The sequence below is a fragment of the Neolamprologus multifasciatus genome, chromosome 7, assembly GCF_963576455.1.
Source record: "Neolamprologus multifasciatus chromosome 7, fNeoMul1.2, whole genome shotgun sequence".
Lineage (NCBI taxonomy): Eukaryota > Metazoa > Chordata > Actinopteri > Cichliformes > Cichlidae > Neolamprologus > Neolamprologus multifasciatus.
In genome coordinates, this window is record NC_140445.1 from 21809725 (window position 1) to 21829907 (window position 20183).

Sequence of the window (20183 nt, forward strand, 5' to 3'; positions counted from 1 at the left end):
TAAGTTCTAAACACTAAAAGTGAAATATCTGTGGTTGTAGCTTTGAATGCATGTCCAGCATGGCAACTGTCTGTATGCAGAAATAGAAATATATCTTTTCCTTTGTGGTCCTCCAAAGTTTTGTCCAGCTTTTGAATTGTTGACTGTTTGTGGTGTGCAGACCTTTATTTTTTTTTCTTTTGTTGTTGTTGTTGTTTTTTTTTAAAATTAAATTCAGTAAATGGTCCTTATGTATAAAGTGTAACATTTAAATAGGTAAACCTACCTTGCCTTGCTTTGGAGTGTCTGAATTCCAGCATATTGCAGCGTACTTATCTTGCAGTGTCATCACTATCACCTTTACTTTAGTTTGTTCATTTATTTCATTCTTTTAATATTGTGCTTTTATTACTGTGACATAACAAAAGGTCATTTAAATAAAATGTCAATTTTGAAATCACATGGTGCGCTCTAAGGTCTACACACAGATAGCCAGATAGGTGTTCATATTTTAAAAAGGTTTTTACAAAATCTTTCCATTTTGTAGACTGCATTGCATTTTATTCTTTGTCAGACCAAAGTATGAGCAAAACTTTAATCCTAAATACCACTTATTTACTAACCAACCTACTACTAGTCATGCAGTGTCTCCTCCTCTTTATTCCTCTTTATTATTGAAGATCATTCAGTTCAATAAAGAATAATCATCACTGATCAGTGACAGATATGCATTTCATTTCTACCAAGCTTTATCTAGATACTTCTAACTAAAGGTTTATACTGTATAAATCCATATATTTTTTTATGTTAGTAGTGTTAGTTTCTACCTACACCAAAATGCACATTACAAGTCACCTCCACTAATTTTGATTTCTACACCATTCTTTTCTGCTGTACCAAAATATGTTTTTCCTTAAGTTAAGAACAAACTCTTCACCACGTTCTGTGCTTTATGTGGGCATACTCACTCTTCACTTAGCTTTTAAAAAGTGGGTAAAAAATAAAACAAATAAGGATAATGCAGTTATTATAATAATAAAAAAATGTATTAAAAGTTACAGAAGGCAGTACTTTTGAGTGTTTTTATCACTTCCAGCTTACGGCTTCTTACTGCTTATTTATTTATTTATTTTATTTTTTTGTCCACTCTAGACTCTGTTCTCTTCACTTTACTAATTCACATTCTCCACACATTTCCAATTTTTCAGGCTTCAGGTCTCATACTTCGCATCTCTTCTGTATTGGCTCTTTTCTGCTTTGCCTCTCCTTGCACACCCCACCACTCTCCCTCCTCTCTCCCCTCTCTGCTCTGTGCACCACATTCTCACTGTGTGCACACCTCTGTGTTACTCTCATGGCTCTCTTCAGCTTCATCTCCTTCTCACTCTCCCTCAGAACACTTTTAGGGACACTTTAACTGAAAGGGTATGCAGAAGGCTATCAAAACAGCATTACGTCCATTGAAAGTAAACTGAAAGTGAACATTACCGTGTGTTTTTCATTGCATAACTGACACCGCAAGCAGTTATTTGTGTAATGACCTTCATTTTGATTTTGCCATTTTTTTGTACATATTTTTGTCAAATTAGAAATCATTTCCATCGTGAAACTGTAACTTCTGTGTAGCAGGAAGGCAATGTCTCAAGCTAATCTAACACTAACAACTCAGTCACCATCTATCTACCTTTTTTTGCTATTGTACGAGGGAAAAAAAATCCCTCCGTGTGTCCATTTTGTTTACCACTTATCAGTGTCCTGGCATGAGGTGGCGTTATTTCCCAACTAACTTTGGATTAGATGTCTTAGCCAAATTGCTAGTGTAAGCTTAAACCACATAATTGTGGTGTTCATAATGGAATGGCAGAGGAGGATTGTTAGGTACTTCCACAGTTTAAAGGCCCATATAAATTAACTCCCAGTGAGAATATAAATTACCAATCCAACTTTACAACCTTCTTCTGTGCACATTTATATTTAGGTATGTAGGTTTTTGCACACTGGCACCTTTTTATGTATTTTTTCCTCTATTAGCCCCCAAAGTTAATTTTAAATCAAACATTCAAAATGTGATTAAAGTTCAGACGTTCAGCTTTATTTCCAAGGATTTGACAATATTTCATTAACTGTTTATGAACTGGAGACATTTTTATACATTTGCCAGGCCCATTTGATATTCATATTGATCTGATATAATTTTAAATATCAGTATTGTTTTTAATACTTGAAAATCCTTTGCAGTTAATGACTAGCTGAAGTAGAGAACCTCTGGGCATCACCAAATACTGTGTTTCCTCCTTTGAGATGCTTTGCTTGACCTTTACTGACAGCACTTTTAGAGGGTCTTGCAGGATCTCCTAGCCTTCAGCTGTAATTGAAAAAACATGTCCTACAAGGTTGCATTCAAGTGACTGATTTGGCTGTTAGAGAATATCCCATTTCTCTGCCATGAAAAATCTTTGCAATGATTTGGCATTAGGCTTAATCTCAGCAGAGTATATAGCCTTATACACTTCAGAATTCATCCTCCTACTTCTATCAGCAGTCATCAATAAACACGAAGGACCCGTTCCATTAGCAGCTGTATATGAACATGCTGCCACCATACTGAACAGATGATGTGCTATGCTTCAGATGTGTACATTTTTCTTTTCCATAATTTCTTTTACCACATTTCAATATTGATTTCATCTCCTCCAATTTAATCTTTAAAAAATAAGGGGCTGTGCACAAAAATTGGTATAATTGGTATAACAGTTAATAAAATGCTTTTTTTTGTTTTGTTTAGTTTTTTTACATCCTTCCCACCCATTTTCGATATATAACTGAATCAGAACAGATGAAGCAATACTGAAATGTATTTTGCTTTATTTTATATAGCATTTTTCTTTTCTTTGCTAAATGAACTTCTGTATATTTTTTAGATTATCAAAATAAAAATTAACAAACAAAAAAAGAAAAAGTGAAAATCTGCACTTCAATGACATGTTGATTGTCTGCTGAAAACTCCACTGTGGTGGCATACAGAGTCATTAAAAATGTAATTCATTTTTAAAAAGTCATTGTCCAATGATTTTTTTAATCTAACTGTAAAGCTGTTTTGTTGTTAAAAAAATTATATAAAATGTGGTCTATAACTGAGATGCCAATGGCAGTGACAATGATAACTGCCTAATTGATTAAGAACAATCAATGGACTGGCTGTGCATGTTTATATATCAACAGTTGCTTGGACTTCATTCTATATTTAGCTGGAGGTCATCATTATCAGCTCTAGTGCTAAGCAGGTAGTGACAGTCTCATATGTTGGGATCCCAATAATTTAAAAAAGTGAATGGAAGCACAGTAAGGTGGTAAGACTAGGACCCAACGGCTTTATCCCAATTCAGGGTCTGCAGCCTTAATGGTCCACAAGGGCTGCGTACTCAAAGACCGCTAAGGCCGGAAGTGCGAGGCTTGTGAAATGGGGCGGTCTAGCCTCCGTTGCGCTGCCCAGGTTGCCTAGCAACCATGATACTAACAGCTGGAAACGTTTCATACAGCATTGTTTGACAGAAATTGAGGAGAAAATCTTTTGTTCATTTGTTTGTTTGTTTCTACATGAGCTCTGTAAGATTAAGGTCAGCTATTGGACGGCGTATATTTTAAAGTAAAGGCTTTAAAACCAAGTTAGTACAAACGTCACTAATGTCACATAACTTTGCCGACATGTGGCCAACAGTAATGTTTTAATGTTCTTCGTTATTAAACATTTGCACATAAATAAGTGACATAATATTCAGTACTTACTTAAAGTTTACTCTTCGGGCGCCCCTCACCCGCCGTTTTTTTTTTTCAGCAAAATTATCCACACCCACCCCCACGCTATGCATTCTGGGATATGTTGGGCCACGAAGTCTACACTGCCACGTCCTTAAAATTCAGGGAAATGAAGGCCGCATTTCGAGCAGCCTTCGAATTGGGACAGCTTTCGTCGCGTCGCTGTGACGTAATCGGCCTTAAAATGCGGCCTTTAAGGCTGCAGACCCGGAATTGGGATACAGTCAAGGTATGCCAGTTTGGCCTTATGACTCTAAGGTGTCTCCTCCTTTGAGTGAACATCATTATGTCTGATGCTGTCAGTTCTGGGCCAGACTGAAGTGTGAGTACTCTATTCTTCTGGCATTGAGCTGTCAGTTCCTCACTCACTCAAGCAATCGTTTTCCAACTCACTCTGCTTTTCACTGTCCCTCTCCAACAAAGTCTCTCTCCATCATATGACAGGAGCAGACAGAAACAGATATTCATTTCAACACAGGTCTGAAATGTAGTGATTAAGTTCTCTCATGTTTTTAGTAATAATCATGCTGACTATAACATATTGTAGGCACTTTTTATTCCAGGTTGAGTGTGGTATGTATCTTGGCAGGTTATTGCCAAGGCTTCCATCTAGAGTAGTAATTCATCGATAGACTGATACTACTTCCAGTTACCTATCCCAGCTACCATAGGGCAAGAGGAAGGGTGGCCCATGACCGTGAAAGCAAGCTCTTCACACACATGACTGACTGACAGACTGACTGATTTAAATAAGGGCAAAAATGATTGATAGAATTTAAATTATTTGGGAAAAATTATTCTGGGCCCTGTAGAAATAAAAAAGGAAGAAAATGTCATTCCTTAAATTATTAACCGGTAGCACTACACGGTTTGCTTGTAGAAATCAGTGGCTCCCTTGTTATGATCAGGCTCTAAGATGTAGTGAAACAAGCCTTAAATAAAAACACCATCCTACAGCTGAGGCAGATTAGAAAAGGAAAGAATATGATGCCCAATGCATGATGCAACAGAGAGTTTTTTGTGCTGTGAAAAATGATTTCAGGTGAGATATAATTGCATTTCTCAGCAATCAGCACTGAAAATGATATAAGGCAGCAGAAATTTTTATACGTTGTTCAGAAGAAATAGCAGTCAGTCATACGGTGTGTAGCACTGTAGAGCTTTTTTTCCAAAGAAATGACATGTTTAAGTTCACTGGGAGGACAGGTAGTATTTTACCAAAATGAGATGCAATAAAAGCTGGCAGCTGAAAGCCTTTCATATGCCATATTACATAACATAATCATCAATTATATGGGATCTGGGTGTCTACAGCAGAACACAAAATTGAAAATTGTGGTTTTTTTCTTGATATTAGGATAAAAAAAAAAAACAGTTCATGAACTAAAATTTGACTAACAACCAAAATGGCCAGGAAACATTTAATTTTTAAACTCAGTCTGGCTCATTTCTTATAATTGAGCCTGAGGTCATTTAATATTCTTGAGCTCACACAGTATGAATGAAGAACTGCTCTTCTTATCGCTGGGCTGATATATATGCATGGAGATACAGTGCACCCTACATGGGTGAGATGTCTTCTTTATAATTAAACAGTCAGTGGTGATATATGACCATCAGTGTGGTAGGTCATGGAGGCATTTTAGGCAGTTGTGTCTACTCTAGAATCAGGGGCTACGGAAATAAATTTTCACTGTGCATATGCAGGCACAATTTTTGCCGGGAGTGAGGACGTTTTCAATTATCACATTAAAGTTCAAACGAGCTACATTTTAATTGCTCCAAGGTTTAATTGTTTCAGTCACCTTTTAGTTTCTATAATTTTACACATGCATGTTATTGTGCCATGAATACAAATTCAGCTGTAATTAAAGTTACTGGTAGGAAATAGCTGATAGAAACGGGTAGAAACTGATACAAGGTTGCAAGTGGACATATATGGATTTATTTAAGAAGCTTAATTGGGTCTTTAATAAAGCTTATTTAAATCACCACAGCTTACAGTGTATTGCTTTACCTATAGCCACACATGTCTGTGAAGGTTCTCAGTCATCCAGGTCATCGTAGTCAAAGGAGCTTGCAAAGAAAAGCGTCTGGACTTCTTTAAGTTACTTGAAGACGTTTCACCTCTCATCCGAGAAGCTTCTTCAGTTCTAAGGTCAAATGGTGGGGAGTCCCAGATATAAACCTAGTGGGAGTGTCCCCCCACAGAGGGACAAAAGGACCCCCTGATGATCCTCTAATCGCCTGAGCCAAGGTGTGGAACTGGGTGTGGGTCCCAATCAGCCAGTTTCAGGTGAGTTCATTGTGAAACCTGGCCCCACCTTATCATGCGAATTCCTGAGGTCAGATGGCCCAGGATGTGAGTGGGCGTTAAGGCGTCTGGGAAGGGATCTCAAAACTGGATTATAGATGGCAGAGAGTTGGTGTCGTAAACCACCGCCTCTGTTCAAAGATGGTCGCTCACAGTGGACATAGATGTGGGGGGACACTCCCACTAGGTGTCACGGCTGGCGGGGTGAGCCGTGTGGTGTGGAGGAAAGGAGGACCCAAAATGCAGACAGCGACTGGTGATTCGAGTGAGGGTTTATTTACAGTGCACAAACAACACAACTGAGGGCAGGACAGAACATAACCTAAACTGGGTGAGCTAAATAACAAACCTGAGATCATACGAATGGGGTGGGAGGCAGAGAGACACAGACGAGGAACAGACACCATGAAACACAGACGAGCCGACAACGAACACAGACCGACACCCACTATAAATACACACACCAGGTAATCAGGAAATGGCACACAGGAGGGGACACAGCTGGAACTAATGGACATAACGAGACACAACCCTACAAAGTAAAACAGGAAACACACAGACTGTTTTACATAACACGAGGACATGAACAGAGCACCGAGGGAGACGCAGGTAGGGAAGATAAACACAACCAAACACCAACAACCAATACAAGATCAGAAATAAACTAGAAAACACTAATAACAAACTCAAAGCGCTGGGTCACCGACTCAGGACCATGACAGTACCCCCCCCTCAAGGGCTGGCTCCAGACAGCCCAACAGAAACACAAAACCCCCCCCCCCAAAAACCAAAAACGACCCGACCAGGGCGGGTGGCGGGGGTCCAGGACGGAGGGACAGAGTCCAAAAAGGCCCAGACGGACAAGTTCAGGGGGCCGACCCGGAGGCCGACAGCGCCGGAGGCCAAAACAGTGCAGTTCCGGGGGCCGACCGTGCGGAAGGCGGCAACGACGGGGAAACAGTTCAGGTGGCCGACCGTGCACACGGCAGCGGCGGCGAAGCGGAAACAGTTCAGGAGGCCGACCGTGCACGCGGCAGCGGCGGTGACGTGGAAACAGGTCAGGAGGCCGACTGTGCACGCGGCAGCGGCGGTGACGTGGAAACAGTTCAGGGGGCCGACCGTGCGGACGGCGACGGCGGGACTGCAAGTCCGGGGGCCGGCCACGGTGACAAAGATGCCGATCATGCGGCCTGGCAGATGACCGACGGTGTTGAGGCGGCAGTTGGGGACCTGAAGGCTGCGTGGCCTTCGCTGGACCAGACGAGGCAGGAGCTGAGGCTGGACCAGGCGAAGCGGGCGAAGCTGAAGCAGAGGCTGGACCAGGCGAAGCAGAGGCTGGACCAGGCGAGGATGAAGCCGGAGCTGGACCAGGCGAGGATGAAGCCGGAGCTGGACCAGGCGAGGATGAAGCCGGAGCTGGACCAGGCGAGGATGAAGACACGGAGGCCGCAGCTGGCGAGGATGAAGACACGGAGGCCGCAGCTGGCGAGGATGAAGACACGGAGGCCGCAGCTGGCGAGGATGAAGACACGGAGGCCGCAGCTGGCGAGGATGAAGACACGGAGGCCGCAGCTGGCGAGGATGAAGACACGGAGGCTGCAGCTGGCGGCTGGACGGGCTCCTCGGGCCCTCCAGCTGACGAGGCAGAAGACTGGACGGGCTCCTCGGGCCCTCCAGCTGACGAGGCAGAAGACTGGACGGGCTCCTCGGGCCCTCCAGCTGACGAGGCAGAAGACTGGACGGGCTCCTCGGGCCCTCCAGCTGACGAGGCAGAAGACTGGACGGGCTCCTCGGGCCCTCCAGCTGACGAGGCAGGAAGCTGGCTGGGTTCTCCTGAACCTCCAGCTGACGAGTCTTGGGGCTGGACGGGCTCCTCGGGCCCTCCAGCGGACGAGTCTTGGGGCTGGACGGGCTCCTCGGGCCCTCCAGCGGACGAGTCTTGAGGCTGGACGGGCTCCTCGGGCCCTCCAGCGGACGAGGCAGGCGGCTGGACGGGCTCCTCGGGCCCTCCAGCGGACGGAACAGGCGGCTGGACGGGCTCCTCGGGCCCTCCAGCGGACGGAACAGGCGGCTGGACGGGCTCCTCGGGCCCTCCAGCGGACGGAACAGGCGGCTGGACGGGCTCCTCGGGCCCTCCAGCGGACGAGACAGGCGGCTGGACGGGCTCCTCGGGCCCTCCAGCGGACGAGACAGGCGGCTGGACGGGCTCCTCGGGCCCTCCAGCGGACGAGACAGGCGGCTGGACGGGCTCCTCGGGCCCTCCAGCGAGAATAGTCTCAGGACCAGCGGGCACAGGGGCCCCTGGCGGGCACAGAACAGAACCAGCAGGCGCGGAGACCTCTGGCAGGTGCAGAACAGAACCAGCAGGCACGGAGACCTCTGGCAGGTGCAGAACAGAACCAGCAGGCGCGGAGACCTCTGGCAGGAACGGATCAGAACCAGCAGGCGCAGGGGCCTCTGGCAGGAACGGATCAGAACCAGCAGGCGCACGGGCCTCTGGCAGGAACGGATCAGAACCAGCAGGCGCACGGGCCTCTGGCAGGGACAAATCAGAACCAGCAGGCGCACGGGCCTCTGGCAGGAACAGATCAGAACCAGCAGGCGCACGGGCCTCTGGCAAACACAAGGCTGACTGCAGCTGCACCGAGCATTGACTCAGCTCAGGCAGCGACAGCCGGGTGCAGTCCTCAGCTGGCTTCTTTACCTCCAGGGGTCCAGAGTCTGCTGGGGGCTGAAACCCAGCCTCTGGGGAGGCCCTGGAGTGCATCTCAGAACTGGCCAGCTCTTGAGGAGTGTTTTCAGGATTGTGTGGTTTGTCTCTCTGCAAAAAATACTTAGAAAAAGAGTCCAAAACGGGAGGCAGAGACGCAGCCTGCTGTACAGAGGGAGTCGGTGAAAATGGCACAGATGACTGGGCTAGTGGGGATACCGGGGGCCGAGCTGAATGCTGCTGTGCAGCTAAACGAGCTTGCGGCTGTGCAGCTAAACGAGCTTGCGGCTGTGCAGCTAAACGAGCTTGCGGCTGTGCAGCTAAACGAGCTTGCGGCTGTGCAGCTAAACGAGCTTGCGGCTGTGCAGCTAAACGAGCTTGCGGCTGTGCAGCTAAACGAGCTTGCGGCTGTGCAGCTAAACGAGCTTGCGGTTGTGCAGCAGGCTCAAAAAACACAGCCCCGGTATAAACCGTCACAAGTTTTGGTGAAACAGAAAGAGTGTCTTGTCCACTCACCACAGCCGGTCGCTCAGAAATCCCCAGGTCCGACTGTGGCGAGGAGCGTCGGCAGCGTGAGCGCCGTTTCCCCCTTGAAGGCTGGGTTGACGGGCCGGGCAGAACATCCTCTGTCGGAAGTGAAGCATGAGTTGCAGGGTGGGTGGTAGCAGCCGGGGGGTGAAGACGGAGCTCGTTCAGAATGAAGTTCTGTGCGAGCGGGTGAAGAGAGTCCAGTAGCCAGGGGTGAGCAGAAATAAGCTGCTGTAGCCTGGCTTCTACAGCGCGGTGGAATTCCTCCCCCTCATGCTCAAGCCATAGGTTAACTAACCTCGAAACGGAGTCAATCACCCCCTCCCGAAACTCCTGGGAGGGTGCGGATGCTGCTGGGTCCATGTTTGGTCAGCTCGTACTGTCACGGCTGGCGGGGTGAGCCGTGTGGTGTGGAGGAAAGGAGGACCCAAAATGCAGACAGCGACTGGTGATTCGAGTGAGGGTTTATTTACAGTGCACAAACAACACAACTGAGGGCAGGACAGAACATAACCTAAACTGGGTGAGCTAAATAACAAACCTGAGATCATACGAATGGGGTGGGAGGCAGAGAGACACAGACGAGGAACAGACACCATGAAACACAGACGAGCCAACAACGAACACAGACCGACACCCACTATAAATACACACACCAGGTAATCAGGAAATGGCACACAGGAGGGGACACAGCTGGAACTAATGGACATAACGAGACACAACCCTACAAAGTAAAACAGGAAACACACAGACTGTTTTACATAACACGAGGACATGAACAGAGCACCGAGGGAGACGCAGGTAGGGAAGATAAACACAACCAAACACCAACAACCAATACAAGATCAGAAATAAACTAGAAAACACTAATAACAAACTCAAAGCGCTGGGTCACCGACCCAGGACCATGACACTAGGTTTATATCTGGGACCATCTTTGAACAGAGGCGGTGGTTTACGACACCAACTCTCTGCCATCTATAATCCAGTTTTGAGATCCCTTCCCAGACGCCTTAACGCCCACTCACATCCTGGGCCATCTGACCTCAGGAATTCGCATGATAAGGTGGGGCCAGGTTTCACAATGAACTCACCTGAAACTGGCTGATTGGGACCCACACCCAGTTCCACACCTTGGCTCAGGCGATTAGAGGATCATTAGGGGGTCCTTTTGACCCTCTGTGCGGGGACACTCCCACTAGGTTTATATCTGGGACTCCCCACCATTTGACCTTAGAACTGAAGAAGCTTCTCGGATGAGAGGTGAAACGTCTTCAAGTAACTTAAAGAAGTCCAGACGCTTTTCTTTGCAAGCTCCTTTGACTATAGCCACACATCATAAAAGAGTGGTTTATATATAGTTTCAGGCTCAACTTGCTCAATTTCAACATGTGGACTGCAAAAAAGCAACAAGAATCACTTTAATTAAAGTTACAAAACTAATTACGCATTGTACATTATTTACGGATTTCTTCTTTATCCTCTTTAGTACTTATTCTCTTTTTTCTTTTCTTTTTTATGTTGTATCCGAACCACTATACCAAGCCATGGTCATAATTCCATCTCTGTAGGTGTAGATAAAGTGAAATAGAAAGCACGATGAAAAGTTTAGTTAGTCAGAGACTGTGTGTCCTTATTGATAATGAATATTCTCTGCTAGATAATCCTTACTGGGAAATGCAGTGCTAATGTTTATGTGTGTTGCTCTTAAAAGAGAAAAGCAAGAGGTGCCAGTACATGTCATTGGGTTAAAGATGTGATCCATATGGCAAATGTTGCAGGTGCCCAGGTTTGAGTCTACTCCATGCTGTTTTGTCCCTTTTCTTTCTTCATATTTTCCTGTTTCCTCTACTGTCCTGCCCAGATAAAAGGCTAATATGCTCAGCAAAATTAAATATAATAAATTATCAGGATTCTTAAAAAAATATACATTTTGTTTAAATTGTTTTGAATGTATCCATACTGCCACAATTAGTTTCAGTTTGTGTCCAGGATGTCTGTGAAGGTTGTCAGTCATCCAAGTCATTGTAGTCTAAGGAGCTTGGAAAGAAAAGCGTCTAGACTTCTTTAAGTTTCCTTGAAGACGTTTCGTTTCACCTCTCATCCGAGAAGCTTCTTCAGTTCTAAGAGCAAGTGGTGGAGATTTTAACCTTATGGGTGTCCCCAAGAGGGTCATGGACTCCCTATTGATCCTCTACCTAATCACACAGGTGTGGGTCACAATCAGCCAAGGTTTCGGGTAAACCCATTGTGAAACATAGCCCCACCCTATCATGTGATTTATTCAGGTCAAACGGCCCAGGATGTGAGTGGGCATTAAGGCGTCTGGGAAGGGATCTCAAAACTGGATTATAGATGGCAGACAGACGGTGTCATAAGCCACCCTCTCTGTTCAAAGATGGTCGTTCACAGTCGACAAAAATAGTTTCTTTCACCATCTGTCTTCTCTGTCCAAAATGTGAACACTGGCATTGGCCTCCTGTGTTTATGAAGTGGCTGTTTGGTGACTCCAATGTAGAGGTCTGAGCATTCCTCGCTACACTGCACAGCATACACTACGTTGTTAAGTTTGTGTTTAGGAGTTTTGTCTTTGGGATGGACCAGCTTTTGTCTGAGTGTCTGGCTGGGTCTGAAGGTGTATGTTGTGTCTAATTAATAAATACTGTATTTCACATATTACCATTTGAAAGGAATTGAATTGTATGTATGCAAATGAATTTTATGTATGTATTCTACTGTATGTAAACATTATTTAAATCTTCCTGTGAATTTAATAGTAAGTAGTACTACAGTATTATATACTAAGCTTGCAATGGTTCTCAATGAAGTCCCCAAATTGATTTGATGCTGGTGTCCACCATAGCCATATGACATAATATTAATAAACTAAAGAAAAATGGTCTCAAATTGTTTAATGATTAAAACTTTTGCTTGGCAAGCAAAAGGTTGCCGGTTCAAATCCAGCTAGCACAACAAATTCCCTTCGGAGGGCTTCTGGTGTAAAACTCTGCTAACCTTGTTGGGATACCTGGTGTAGAGACCCCGTATAGCAAAGGAGCAGCTTAAAGTAGTCTTTGTTCCCTATCTGGACCATGACATTTAACAATATGCTTTTTTTAGTGAGTACCACTGCCACAACATAATGGCTCATCTCAAAGAAGTTTCATTTATTTGGTGAATGCATGTCCTTCTTTTCTTTTACCAAGTCTGATATGATGATAAAATGTATTCATGTTTAGTCATGCAACAATATTTAGATTTTGAGAAAAGATTGGGAATTAAATGTGGATCCATCCAGTAAATGCTTATCCACATCAGCCTTGTCAAGTGTGCACCCTGGACTGGTCCCCATGCATTCACAGGGGCTCCTATGTGCCCATGGTTTGATGGAAACCTGTGGTTAACCAATTGACCCACACTCAAGATTTGATATGCTTTGGATCCAAAATACATTTCACCACAGCACAGTAACTTGCACCATCAAGCTTAAATTTGGTGCCCCTAGCACAAACTTGTCCACAACTGAAAGATTACAGATTTCTGCTCTTAAATTCAGGAGGCTGTTGTGCATTACAGGAGCGCTTCAGGGTCTAACCAATTGTGAAGTCATTTAAGTTGTCTAAAGACAAGCCATGTGGCACTGTGCCTTTTTCAGACAATTACCAAGTCTTACTCTCCACTACCAGTGAAAGATTTGCTAATAATACAAGTAGTGAGCAGAGCAGATTTGGCGTTCAACCAATGTGAAGCTGTAGCCTGACAGACATTTAGCTGTCAGAATTATCTTTGGCTACTTGGCAGAGGTCTGCCAGCACAAGAACACAGTGCTGTCCCCAACTTCATATGATACTCACCTAATTCCTCAGTGTATACTGCCTTGGGGAGTTGCCCTTAGTTTCGTATATAGCAAAATTTCTTGTACCCATAACCTATATGTAGACTTATTATACTTTTCAGGACTTCCACAATGTCATTCTGATATTTGAGGTCTTCTGAAATGTGACCTACAGGATTGGGTTCTTTTTGTGAGTGTCCTCCCACACTTTTAAATATCACAAACTAATATCATACTGAAGATGTACCTCTGTAAATACAAGTCCGCCTACTTATTGGCAAATAAACAAGACAGCAATGATGATCTGCTTCTCAGGAAACTTTCTCATCCCTGGGTTAGATACCATCTCCATTACTGTCTTAAACAAAGTCTATATGTGGGAAACACTGTATGAAGTTATTTTACATTTTATAAGCTTTTCTTCTCAGTTTGATGTTTGGAGTCAGTTGAGTGGGAATAAATTAAAATTGAAGACTGAAGTCCATTGTTTTTGTAATAGACAATCATCAATATTCAATATAACAACACACCACATGATAGTTTGCTACTGCTCTAAGTGGCACACATGAAAAGAAAAAAAAAAACACGTTAGTGTTCTCCTTTCTCCAACATGCAGTCACATTGGGGTGACCCAGTCATCCACTGGGACACTAAATGTGTCTAGTTGCACATTTAGATTGTTCCCATTGTTCCTATTCCGAGCATAGTTCCCAACACCTGCTGGAAGTCATGGGGTCTTTTTGCCCTTTCTCTTCAAATAGTTTTACCTTGCATGTCCCTGTAAGGGTTAGAACAGAGGTTCGAAAGTTTGTATAAGTACAAAGTAGGGAGCAAACAACAAATCATAAATAAAATATATCCACACAACTAAAACAATCAACAGAGACGGATGCGCCATTTGAACAAAATTGCATTTAAACTTTAAATATTCTGGGGAGGAAGTCAAAGGCTGTGTTTAGGATGGTTCTATCACCACTTTTTGATGACAGTGTTGTTGGCAAACTCTATTTTGACTTATTTTTCTAAACTTTATGGCTGTAATTATGCTGTCCCCTTGACGGGATTAATCAGACACAGCTTCTTTCCTGGGGATAAGTTTAATGGATCTCGACTTTAATTTCTGCTCTTAAATGTGTTGAAGGAGGTTTTCCCAGGTGTTAAACGATTGTTATGGTGCCAGGCTAACTAAGAATTACACAACATTATAGTCAATTGTGCAATCATTCAAATGTACAAGGTCTATAGTGGTGCAGGCCTACCATGTTGCATTCATCAGCCTCATAAAATGTGACTGCCATTAACAAGATGGTGTTTTAACCCTCATCCTACTGACATATTTAACCAACATGGACCACTGCCAAAGAATATTACTAACAAAACTATTTTTCGTCTCTTGCTATTTAATTATGTCTTCTAAAGAACATTTTGTTATTATGATTATAATAATATAAAATATAAAATAATTGAAACAAACAGATGATAAACACAATGCCAAATGCCAGCCAAGTCAGACATGTAATCTCTCCAGCGTGTCATCAAAGCCTCGTCCCAGTAGGTCTTGTCAGAAACACCTAGGAGGTGTCCAGAAGGCATCCTTGCTTGTATCCTGAATCATATTGTTTTGGATACTACCCAAAGCTCATGGCCATAAGACAGGGTAGGGATATAGATTGATCTATATCTCAGCAGCTTCACTCTTAGACTCAGCTCTCTTTTTACCACAACAAACTGGTATAGCATCTGCACCAATCTTTTTCAATCTCCTACTTGTGAACAAAGCCCAGAGAAACTCCTCCACTTGGGGCAGCAAGTCATCCCTAACCCAAAGTGGGCACTCCACCCTTTTCCTGGCTAAGAACCATGGGCTCAGACTTAAGGTGCTAATTCTCTTCCTAGCTGCTTCACACTCAACTGCAGACCACCCCAAAGCCGAAGGTCACTGTCTAATGAAGCCAAGAGAACCTTATCAAGTGCAAGAATGAGAGACTAGATCCTGAGTCTATCAAATCTCATCCTCTATCAAAAGGCTGTGCCCAACAATTCTGTCCATAAATATTATCAACAGAATCAATCAAAAGAGACCACACTGGTGGATACTGCGTCTGACTTACTGCTAACAATGTAAAACCACGTTCTCACTGCAGTTGTATAGGGACCAGAAAAGAAAAAAAACCACTACAGGCAGTTATAGAACAGACATTTTCCTCATGCTATGGTCAAGCATGCTGGCATGTGACAGGAGCAAATAGCTGCCTTCACATCTTTGTTTCGGGAGGAAAAGAGTACATTTTCCAACAAAGCTTTGAACAGTTCCATCAGCAGGTGGAGTTTTCCTCATTCCCTGGAGGGTCATTACTGCTGAGATTGGGGCTTGCAATACAGCAACATCAGCTCTCCTTTTCATGTGTAGGATGACCTGAGAATGCCCCAACGGTCACAGGTAGATCCAGTGATGTCTCCAACTTTCTGATAACTTCCAGTTTGGGAATTTTCCCAACCAGGTGATGAATGCAGCAGTGAAATGTTTCTTCTTGAGTGTGCCCCCACTCCCCCTTGGGTTCTGTACGATGCTTTAATTCAGGACCAGCAGCAAACATGAACTGAAAATATCATTCCAGTTATTAAAACTGCAGGGCATGAAGAGAGCAAAGTGAACCAGAGCCAAATTCACACACTTGGCCAAATAAAGATGATTCTGATTCTGCACACACTGAATGGGGTGCTTTTAACCGTGATCCTCTGGCACCCGAAAACATTTGTATTTTCAAAAAGAAAAAAATGTGACATTATTAGGAACAAAATAATAAAGTCACAAAAGTTTGAAATGAAATGGGGAAAAAATGAGGTACGATGAAAAAAATTATATATACACCTCTGGGGTGTATAATTGATTTTTTAATTTTAATTTAATAATAATCTAATTTTTTCCTTTAAATCAATTAATGACCTGCTCAACCTGCTTTGAGGGACTTGTCAGTAGCCACAGAAACAATTAAAGGGCAATTTTAAGTAATTTATCTGCAACGTTTCTTGCTCCAATCTGATTAGACAAAATTCATTCCAGTGTTTAAGTTAATACAGACAAACCAGATAAAGATAGAAAACCAGTCTTTCTCCCAATTGCATTAAAACAAACCTTAAAAAACAAACTTCTCTTTCCAGCTGTAGTAATTATTATCACAATCAGCCATCCTCTGACCTGGGCAACTGATATCTTAGTGATCAACTAATACTGACCCCATTACAGGTCCACTCATAACTTGTGTGTTGGGTGGATTTATGCACATTTAAAGCTTCTATTTATTTATTTAACCCTTTCACGCATAGTGGTCACTACAGTGGAAAGCTATTCAAAGGCTATTGTCTTGTACGTGTGTCAGTGTTGATGGTATACTTGCACATAAACCACTACATTGGACACTGATGTGTCAATCCATACCCTGCCACCCACTTTTCAGCCAGTGTAAGTGCACAAAAAAATTTCTTGAAAAAAAAAATTCTCTAACCCCTTAGAAGTTCAAAAATGTTATTTTCATGCCTAAGGAAAAAATCCTGATTGAGGTTGTCATAATCCATGCATGAAAAGGTTAACTAACTAACTGTGTACTCACACCAGGCAATCCATACTGGGCACATGGACATTTGACCATCAACATTCAGTCTGTTCGATACATGTGATCGCTGCTTGCTGTGATCAGGGCAATTTGATAAGTGAATTATGCTCTGGCCCTCTTGAGGAGGTGGGCACATCTACGCCCAAGCTTGAAATTACTAATGCTTCCTCAACAGCTGCCTCCAAAAAAATCCCTGTGTTATATAATTAACAGACTCTACACATGAGAGAACAATGAGCTATCATTCCCCAATTAAGCCACAAAACGCATAAAATCATGAACTTCATTTTTTTAAAGAGCATTTGTTTTTGTGAGAGGTAGAGTGAGTGCTGTTTTTTCCTAAGTTACACCAGAAACACATTTTTTGACCCATCTGGATGAAGCACCAATGAACTCATGCCATGTGCCCCCCCCATAATTCACAAGAATTGTTTCTCCTCTTAGAATGATGATCACATTTTAGGGAAATTTGTACATAATGAACACCTAATTGGTTTTCACCTAAATTGTGTTCAAGGTCAAGTTCAAAGTTATGTGTTTTTTTTTTTTTTTAATTTTAAGGGCATTTTCACAACATGACCTTCATGCACACTCCTTAAAATTTCAACCAATTCTGACTACTGAAGTACAACAAACCATTTAGCAAAGCCATTAACATAAGAGTCGCACTGCTAATAAATTGTGCATGTACAAAATGATAAAGGCAGAACTTCATGAAATACCAAATGATGCGATAGCTTGAAGTAACTCTTCATATTATTCATATCCTGTTAGATAGTGATGGCCATGACCTTATTGAGCTTGATTATGGAGGGAATGATCGTATTGGTTGGATTATTACATTAGGAAGGCATGACTGGCCATACTTGGGGCCTTCCTGTCATCATTATGCTAACATCAGTAATGTGGTCAGTGCTGTGGTAAAAATAATATGATACATGTTTATACATATTTCCATGGTTTTTATGGAAGTACTACAATGTAGTAGTAGTAACACTTTAATTTGGTAGTGAACAAGGTTATTTTATCCTGGAGATGAATATTTGTAAGCTTTCTTTTATCAGTGGATTTTAATTCTCATAAGTTTATGCAAAACAGCTAACCAATGACAAGAAAACACATCATTTTCATTCTGTATTTCACACGTTTCAAAAACTACTAACTTGTCATGGATTCTGAGCCATATGAACTACTACATCGCTGAACCTCTGGTTTACTGCAACTTTACTTGTACATATGCAGTACTATGCTGGCATTTCTTGCACTCTGAGCATGAAAATGAGGATGGTAGTACACTTGGGCCAACTGTAAAAAGTCTCATTTCCTTTAATTAGTCCGAAAGGAGGGCAGGGACCTTATTATTCACTATAATCTTCTACAGCAAGTGACACCACACATGAAAAGGTCAAGGTGTTCTTTATATGTTCTGCTTGATCCTGGCTCTGTCTCTTACTTGTATCCATAGGGGAGCAAATGGTACAAGCAGTATTTCGTGAAAGCTTCCTGGCATGATTCCCGCATGCTCTCATTCATAGCTGCTCTGTTCCTGGAATTCAGCAGGATACTAAACACATGATCAGGTGTTCTGGTGCTGCTTCAAGGACTGTGCCACTGTCATCATGGCTTAGGTCCAGACTTTGGTTGTGACATGAGCATAGAAGGACAATATTTATTTTGTTTTATGTTATTCTTCTCTTGTTCTGTTGTTCTAAATTAAGTGAATGGACCTCCACAGAATTATGTGTGTATATGTAAAAATCTTTGTTATGAATATACATTCTTTATTTACATATGCTTTGGCAACAACCCAGTGTACAGTGATTCATAGCCATCTGTATTTTAGAAGCTGAGAATGTCATAGTTTCCTACCCACATGTAAAGACTCCATATGGCAGCTCTTCAGCTGCAGTTATAACAGCTTACAACACCAGTAGGAATGAAGAGTGCAATAGCTTCTCTATATTTACACTGCCTACAGGCAATAAATGTTAACACCTTTACCACTTCAAAGGCCCCTGGTAAATGTAAAGTATTCAAGCCTAAAGTAGAAGTTCAATAACAAACAACTTGCAGCTTTAAAATAACTTACAGTTGTTAATTTTTTATGTTATATTTTAAACATAAGCCAGGTACAAGTCTACTGTATGACATGCACTTAAGCATTATATTAATTGTAAGGGCAGGTCCTTTTTGCAACAAGAAGTGATTAATACAAATAAATAAAATTCAGTAAGTAAATAATTCAAGCAAGCAAGTGGTTATAATTATGCTACAGTATACTGTTTATCAGGAAATGCTGGGTTTGGAGTGGTAAGACTCACATCCAGACATAGAAACACGACCTTCTTTGTTTAGGTTGTATTTAGATTAAATTCACTTCTTAAAATCCGATTATTATTTTAGTACTAAGGTGTAAATTTTTCTGTAGAAGTTTGGCATGTGCCGTCATTTGCATTTTAGAGCTGTCCACTGTATTGGACATGATATCCGGTAGCAATCGTGTTCAATAATTCATAAGTTGTTTACCCTGAAGTTATCAGTGTTATTCCCCACCACAACCCCTATATTCTACTGCAGTGTTGGGTGCAGCAGTCATTATGGAAAAAAAGACTACTTTGTTTGTATTTTTCACGTTCCTACTCATCTGGATAGAATAAGACAAAAGTAACTATTTCTCTGACACGGCAGTATCAGTTAAAATTTAGTAGAATTTTTCAAATCACCAGTATCTGTCTTAACTAATATTTAACCATTTAGCATTTTTACATTTATTTCATTTTCTTACTAATTTTCTTCTTTCTCATCTTCTGTCCATCTCATCTCCTTCCACCTCACCTGAAGCCTCACTCCTAAACTGAAGTTAGGGCTCTTACAATTACAAGAGCCAGCTAAACAATAACATAACATTATAAGCTAACATTATATCAGCTAATTTTACACTTTAGTATCCTAAGCTTTTTTTAATTACTTCCCCTATGATCAACAGTTTGATTACACTCTCACATTGCATGAGAGTATTGATATTAGTTTTATTATTTGCTAAGTGCGAGTCTGCCCACATTAGGTCCCCTTCTAAAAAGTTTCAGTAACAGTGCCAGATGCAGTAAACAGGAGCTAACAGCGGCTAATTAACTCACCTTAGTATCACTGTCATCAATCCCACATGAGCTATATTGACTCAGGTAAATCCCTGAGTGACCGTGGTCCACGCGATCCAGTGACTACACAGCAAATTCAAAAGTGTTAAATGTTTTGGTGTTAGTAGTCTTAGAGTTAATTTTACTCTAAGTAGAGTCACATTCTTTTAATGTAACTCTGAGGTGTAAAATGATAGTAGTTAAAATCGAGTGTTAAAAATGAGTGTTTCTATTTCAAATCTGGAGGTGT

General features: G+C 42.3%; 1 protein-coding gene and 1 long non-coding RNA gene across 3 annotated transcripts in view; both read left to right on the top strand.

Moving 5' to 3' along the window:
* astn2 (astrotactin 2) overlaps nucleotides 1-20183 on the top strand; it is a 291315-nt gene that overhangs the window by 49302 nt on the left and 221830 nt on the right. The gene's annotated exons all lie outside the window — the stretch shown is intronic.
* Nucleotides 6-20016, top strand: LOC146514207 (uncharacterized). Its single transcript, XR_014875379.1, has 3 exons — nucleotides 6-5836; nucleotides 10695-12292; nucleotides 12605-20016. It is a non-coding gene; the product is annotated as an uncharacterized LOC146514207 (long non-coding RNA).